Source organism: Dermacentor albipictus, chromosome 4 (genome assembly GCF_038994185.2).
Source record: "Dermacentor albipictus isolate Rhodes 1998 colony chromosome 4, USDA_Dalb.pri_finalv2, whole genome shotgun sequence".
NCBI lineage: Eukaryota > Metazoa > Arthropoda > Arachnida > Ixodida > Ixodidae > Dermacentor > Dermacentor albipictus.
Genome location: NC_091824.1, coordinates 46,998,701 through 47,004,700, shown reverse-complemented (window position 1 = coordinate 47,004,700; position 6,000 = coordinate 46,998,701). Strand labels below are relative to the sequence as shown.

At 44.6% G+C, this 6,000-nt stretch overlaps 1 long non-coding RNA gene across 2 annotated transcripts in view; it reads right to left on the bottom strand.

Moving 5' to 3' along the window:
* The window catches only part of LOC135915411 (uncharacterized), a 155,614-nt gene that overhangs the window by 64,048 nt on the left and 85,566 nt on the right, over positions 1-6,000 (bottom strand). The window contains exon 3 of one of the 2 annotated variants that reach the window (XR_010568614.2): positions 2,055-3,023. The exons of the other annotated variant lie outside the window; for it this stretch is intronic. This is a non-coding gene — a long non-coding RNA (uncharacterized lncRNA). Of the gene's footprint in view, positions 1-2,054; positions 3,024-6,000 lie in introns of those variants that run through there. 2 annotated transcript variants of the gene reach the window in all.

Here is a 6,000-nt window from a genome sequence, read left to right as displayed (position 1 = left end):
GTGTAGGTAGGATGTTTCTTAAATGACCTATAACGCCAGTGATTGGAGCTATTTTGTTTGAGACATAATTAACGTGATCATCCCATGACATATTGGAGGAACATATAACCCCTAGGCATTTGAACTGCTCTATTATTTCTGCAGGACGTGAATTCAAAATAAAATCTTCATGCGGTGGGATAAGTTTATTTTTTGGTTTGAAAATGACTGCCTTAGTCTTAACCTCGTTTATCTTCATTGAATTAGCAATGGACCAATCCTCGAGGGCTTTCATTGCAACGTTGCATTGATCAATAAGTTTGTAAATGTTATTACCGGCAAAAAACAGGATTGTATCATCCACATAGATGACATACTTTGCATCATGGTTAATATTTATTATATCATTTATATAAATGTTGAAATAAACTGTACATATCAAGCGCTACGTCAAAATACGTGCACGCAGGTGAGGTAAATTTTAATGATAGGTGGGGAGATTAGCCAAACAAAAGGATTGTCATGCATGATAGCAAAATGGGATGATAACAAAATGTTATCCATGTCTGTCCCTTTGGCTGCGCAACAGATATCGCCAACATTTTGTTTATTTCAGGCTGCTCACTGCTGCAGTGCACGCTTCCGAGTTCTTTTGCGAATGTATGCGTGTGCATTTTCAAAGCGAAGCTGTTTATGATTAGGCTCCCGTGACATTTTCATTCGTTTCGAGCAAAAACTATCATCATCAGCAATGGCTCATGCCACTGCTCGCACGTTCATCGTCGTCGTCTTCTTCACAGCTGTCTCCGATGCCGCTCGCCATGCCAGCGTTCCCATAATGCCCCTCCCTCTGCGAAGGCGCTGACCGCACTGGCCCACTGCCAGTCGGCGCGGTGACTTCGGTCTCAAATTCTTTGCATCAATATGTCTCGAAACGAAAACATCGATGTACATAACGAATGTGTTTAACAAATGTGTATAACGAATGTAAAACACGAATGAACGCAAATGTGTAAAAATAAATGTGTGCCCGTACCTTTCGTCACGGTGACCACCGATCAAGACAACTAATATCTTCGTAGCTTTGATCAAGATTCTGTGTCACCTTTTTGTCGCTTACGCAACATACAAGGCCGATTCAAATAGGTCGCGAAGCTTCGGGCGAAAAGCGGTTCAGTACAGATTGTCACCGACATCAGCGTGGGGGGTTATGGGAGCAGCGATGGAAGCGCGACTATGTTTGGAGGGAACAAACACTGGGAAAGAAAAACGCCTTTTTTTAATTCAAACGAGACACAGTTAGATTCATTCAACGAAAATAAAATTCCTAGTCAATTTTATATATTCGTGATGAGTTCAATAAATACGTTTAATTTTATTATTATTAATAAATGCATTTCTTTTCAGCGCCCATCGCTACAGGGGGCGTTGACGCCACTATCACTCGCAGTGCAATGCACGTCTTGAAATGGGCAGAAAGGCGCACTCGTATCACCTGTTGAAATACGCCCCCCCCTCACAATTTGTGCTTTCTTGCTTGTCGAAGTTTGTCTGAATTTGGTGACGCGGGTAGCTTCATTGCTTCTTAATCTGTTCAGTCAAAAGTAGTGAGTTACGACCGCCAGATAATTGTGGAGTTGTTTTCGTGCGACTGCGCTGGTCGACGGACTTGGCATCCGACAATAGGATCAGCACTCTACACCTAAAGCTTTCGTCGGTCTCCAAAGAAAGTATGTTCTGCGCAGCGATGCGATTTCGACAACCGTACGGCTGGCCTTTTCCTGCATCGCTTTCCACGCTGAAAGCTCGAAATGCCCATCAAGTCGAATGGCGGGGCATTTGAATATATAGCTCCAAAGGAAGAACAACAAAACAAATTTCGCACCTTCGAAAACAAAATGACGTCACTTCTGCTTTTAACGGACATGGCGTCACGTTATTTTTTCTTCCGCCGGAAGTGTTCCCACCACATACAGATGGCGCTAAGCCCCATGAACCGGCGATGGACCGCCATGTTTTGAACGTATGGGCTCCTATGGAAGCTTCGCTACCGGGTACATTTACCTTGCAACATATTCGCTTGTCATCCACCTTCACAGAGTGGAATGGCTCACGACTTCTTTTTTTTTGCTTTTCTCTCGTCATTTGGTCTCTTATATATTAAACCTGTAGTAGCATGCTTAGCATCTTGCTCGGCTAACCTCTCCAGCTATCACCAAAATGTTTCTCCCAAGCGCGCACGTATTCTGACATGCTGGTTGATATATACGGTTTACTTGCGATACATATTTTTTTAATACGGAAGTTGTGTTCACCGTGGGTGAGCTATACGATGGGAATAACGTAGCAAGGCAGCATGTGTTCAAGATGCCATTGCCCTAGGCTAGCGGTCTGGCATAACGCAGCACCAACATTCTGAGCAGTTTAGCCAACGGGAACAAAATGCAAAATATCATATGTCTTTGTTCACTACTGCATGCCGGGCCCCTTTACAAAGATAAATTGTTTCTAATGAATGTTACAATGATGAGAAGTTCTGGAAACTCCCAGTACCAGGACATGGCTCTCACGTTAACACATTTCGTCTAGACACTCAAATACTAGTCCTTAACTCAACGTTATAAGTCGCGAGTTTGATGCGGCCGTCGTGGTGCAATTTAACGCTTATCCCTTGTCCGGTGACAAGGTATAAGTATATGGTGATTTGTCGTGCTTTTAATATGAACAATTTGGGCGCGAAGGCCATCGCGCTAAAAGTCCATGGGCTATGCGGAAAGCCAGTTCACGCGAAACAAGCGGAAAATCAAACACTCCAAAAGTCGAGTTCGCCAACCTTTCAAAATGTTTATGCGGAGCGTTAGCACCAACGGTTTCAACACTTCTATTCTTGCTCGCCACGCTGGGACAAGTTTGCGACACGAAGCCATTAGCATGCAGTATTCATCCGTATGTTTTTGGCGTGAATATTTGCAAGAAAAGCTACATTCTTTGGGGCCAAGAAAATTCTTGGACCAGGAATACTCGTCAGCCAAAGCCTCTTCATGCTGCACAGGGAAAAAGAGAAGTATAATCTTTTTGCAGAAGTGGCACCGACGTGCGTAAATTGGGTAAAGTTCTATTTTCAGTCACTAAGCGAATCTGCAGGCGAATCTGAAAGTGGCTGTTCACGTTACTTTATTCTGCTACTAAGCCTTGTTCGCTGATAGTATCTTATTTTGCCAACTGAAGAAGTTTCTACGACGCACTATAGAAATCATTTTTTATTGTTATTAATAATATCGTAGTGAGTCTATTTGAGCATGCGGCACTGTGGCTGACAACCATAAAAGCGCGGTCGAGCCGGCAAGGCAGTTTTACCGCGGCACGTGCTTGCATAATTTGCTGCTGTTTGTCAGTAGCACCGAAATATCCTGCATAAGAGAACGTTATACGCGAACGAGGTATAGTCCAATGCCTATGTGCGCAGTGTATATCCCACGCCTTCGTATGCATCAAAGCACGCGGGTTGCATTGTGAAGGCTTACAACACTTCTTTAAGGGGAAGAGCAAAACGAGAACAAAGTAAAAGCCGGGGCCAACGTTTCGACAAGTGGAGTTTTCTTTTTCAAGGTGACTTGCCGAAACGTTGGCTCACGCTTTTAGCTTCTTCTCCTCTTGCTCATCGTATTGAATGTCTATCTCCCGCCATTCTCCCTGTTTGTGCCAACACTTCTTTAAGTATTTCGTTTTGATAAGCGAAGTCATCGCTTTGAAGTTGCTTTCTCCGAAGCCAAACACACGTAGTCGTTGTCAGAAGCTTCTGTCAGCCCTTCGCCGCATTGTCGCAACATTGGATTCAGGTACGACAAAGAAGTTTCATTGAGGCTGTTTTTACTGAAACTGGTTTCGCAATTCATCTATCCCGCAAGAAGCTATATTTTTAAGTCTTATATTTATTTATTTTTATGTATATTAAAGCCTCTTTGAGACATGGCTGGTGTGGGAAAGAAGCATAAAAAAGCGCGAATAGAATTCAAAATTGAAGCAAAAGCAAGTGAAAAAGTGCATTGCCCGAATTCGTGATGATTATGGAACACCACTTCAAGTAGTGAACAAACTTTGACAGGGGCAATGACATATCTTTGCTTATCAGTTAGCCTCTGAGGCTTATGTACAAGCGCTCAAATCCGCTAAGACTATTTTCATGTCCACAACTCTTGCCATCTCTGCTGAAAGACAATGTAAGAAAATGTTGGCGCCTCATAAATCCAGCACAAAACTCATTCATCGTGCTTGAAAGCCATAACGATGATAGAGAGAGAGAAAAGGGAAGAAGGAAAGGCAGGGAGGTTTATAAGACCGAGTCCAGTTTACTACCCTACACGTGGGGAGGGGAATGGAGAGTGAAAGATAGAGAGAGAAAAATTGAGTGTCTACCACACTTTCACATGCACTAGGTTAGGTGTAGGATATCTATAGTCGGGCACTCAAGTCTGTTGCCTTCAGGTTCATGAGCGTATGAAAAAGCGCTCGAACTGCTTTCTAGGCTAATGAACTGTGAGGCCAGGCTCCCAAGATCTTCGCTTCCGTAAATGGCCTGTCAACGAGTCTATTCAAGGTCCATTGGAGAGTCTGACGTTGACTATCAAAGCGAGAACAGTGACCCAGAAGATGACTGATGGTCTCTTCAGACTTGCACTTAGCGCACATTGGTGAGTGCGCCATTCCAATACGATAGCTGTAGGAGTTGGTGAATGCTACTCCTACCCACAGCCTACATAGCAGTGTTGCGTCACGTCGTGAAAGGTTTGCTGGTAATTTAAGTTTCAGTGATGGGTCGAGGCTGTATAAACGACACTTGGAGTTCTGTGGTGTATGCCAGTAACTTAACGTGATGGTACGAGCGAGACTGCGAAGCTCTCTTGCAGCGTCTACTCTTGATAAAGGTATAAGGAGTGTCGGTGCGCCAGCCTGGGCACGTCGGGCAGCGTCATCGGCGAGGTGATTACCAACGATGCCACAGTGTCCCGGCAGCCACTGAAATATGATGTCATGTCCTCGTTCAGATGCGCAATGGCAGGTTTCGTTGATTTGTGACACCAGCTGTTCATAATAGCCACGTCGTAAACCTCGCAAGCTCTAGATGGCTGCTTTCGAATCACAAGATATTGCCCATTTGTTGGGCGGTTCTTTTTCTATGTATTCGACAGCAGCGCAAAGAGCGGCCAGTTAGGAACCTACAGATGTCTTTACGTGTGATGTATTAAACTTGATGACGACCGATTGAGATGGTATAACAAAGGCGCCCGTCGAATTTTCCGAGACGGTACCATCGGTGTAAATATTCGGTTAGCGTATGAACAATGCAAAAGTTCCAATGTGATCTGCTTGAGAGCCGCGGTGGTCAGGCTAGCTTTCTTCACTATTCCTAGAACAGCAAGCTACACAGGAGGCTTCTTCAAGCATCGCAGAGGGGATGGAGTTCTTGTTGTGGGTGAGTGCCTCAATGACAAAGAGTGCTGGCTAGCCGCAATTGATCTGGAAATGCTGCCTTGGGTCTTTTCTCAGGCAAGCGAGCGAGATGGTGGTCAGGGAGTCTGGATATATGGCGGACATGCGCCCGGAGTGCGTGGATAGCTATATAGGTCATTATTGGGTCTCTGGCGGTGGCAATTGTTGCTACGCTTGGAGCATTTCGAGGTAGCCCCAGACATGTTCGAAGTACTTGGCCTTGAATGCTCTGTAGGACATGGATGTAAATTTTGTAAGCATTGTACAGCACTAGTGTGCTATATCGCAAGTTTCCTAGGAAGAACGTCCTGTATAGTTGAAGCACAGACGCCACGGAAGAAACCTTAGTTAATGGGCGATAGAAGTAAGCCTCTTCTTCAAGTATGAGATGCGGAAGCTCCATGAAAGGTCTCTATCGATAATAACGCATACGAATCGGTGAGTTCTTGCGTAGGAAACTGGTTGGTGGTCAATAGACATGGGGTACCAGGTCAGGGGCTTGTGAGTAAAAGCGACTAAGGCGCACTTCTT